The sequence below is a fragment of the Camellia sinensis genome, chromosome 13 (genome assembly GCF_055761805.1).
Source record: "Camellia sinensis isolate YWXY chromosome 13, ASM5576180v1, whole genome shotgun sequence".
In the NCBI taxonomy this organism is placed as follows: domain Eukaryota; kingdom Viridiplantae; phylum Streptophyta; class Magnoliopsida; order Ericales; family Theaceae; genus Camellia; species Camellia sinensis.
The window spans coordinates 152077198-152078675 of record NC_138973.1 but is presented as its reverse complement, the minus strand read 5'-3'; positions in this window follow the sequence as shown (position 1 = coordinate 152078675).

Below are 1478 nucleotides of genomic sequence, written 5' to 3'. Positions count from 1 at the left end.
TATATTTCTATATATAGATGACCCTCTCTTTTGTTAGAGAGGTTAGAAAAAATTTTGAATTTAGAAAATTTTGGAGGGCAAACTTTTAGAAAATTTCTCTCTACAATTCTCTCTCTGTCTCTCTCTCTCTCTCTTGCAATTTACATAACCTTTGCCAAAACACTGTAAACCAAACCTAGAGAGTTCCTTGCTGAGGTGATTTGAGCTTGCATTTTACCTCTTGAGGCTCTTGAGAGTGTGAAATAGTGGTTTGGAAATTCAGGGGTTCATTCCTCTTCAAGAGGTATACATTCTAGTTCTTTTGTACCATTTTATTCTCATCTTTTCTTGTTGTTTTTGGGCTGTTTATTACCTATATTTTTGGGCTAAAACTTGTGGTTTAAGGCCATTAAAGGTAGAGGGGTTGACAACTCTTCTTTGAACCTTACTTCTAAGGCCTTTGCCCTTCTGTTTCCCATCTTCTCAGAAACTTTTTTTGACCTTTTTTACCCCTGAATTTTAGATTTTTTCAGAGGCTAAAATCATGTTTTGAAGTCCCAAAAGTGGAGGGGTTAGCCTTCCCTCCTTGTGCTTGTGTGCTAGTTTTAATCCCTCAATATTTTAGCTAGTTGTTGTAGTTGTTTTTGTCTTAATTCCAGCACTTTTTTGGGCAATTTTAGGACTATTTTAGGTCTATTTTTATGAGTTAGCGTCATTCATGCTTTGTATAGTATGCTTGTAGTGTAATGGTCCTCATAGGCTTGGTGGTCTAGGCCTTAGGCACCAACCTATTTGAGTTGATAGCATTTATTTCTTGCTTTCCATACTTATGTTCACCTCTAAGCATCTCTGCAACCTCCCCCATTTCTTGGTTTTTCCTTTGCTTAGAGAGTGGTTTCAAACCAATTGTTTGTTTAAGCTTGAGATTGAGGTCGTTGTGCTTAATGCTTTAATCCCTTCGGGGGTTTCATTACCAACGGCATGACATCTCTCTCATGCCCAAAACAACCTTTTGTTTGACACTTCTTTCCATTAGTGGACTTAATACTCATTTTTTGACTTAATTGACTAATGAATAGAAAGGTAATTAAAAGAGGTGCTAAAATTGGAATAAAATGGACCAAGATAATAAAATAATTTGGTGTTCAATCGGACGTTAATTGAACACATGGAGACTTGGCTCATTTTATACTTGTTAGTGATGAAATGGTCCAAGTTTCCAAGGTTAACCACTTCCCGTGATCAATCCATGATAGGGAGGAGGTTTTGTTTGGTCTTTCCTTACCATTTATTCAAATTGTATCCCTCCGTTCATAAGTCATCACGCAATGAAATTGCGTCGATTGGTGGCTTTCGAATCAAGCCTACACCTCCTTTGACTTGTTTGTTGATAAGGAGAAGCAGGGTGGACAAACATCCCCTGAGAATTGTGACGACCCAGAATTTTTCCCTCTGCTCGAGCGGACTTTTGGGGTTCTCAGCAATTTTGCAGACGGCCT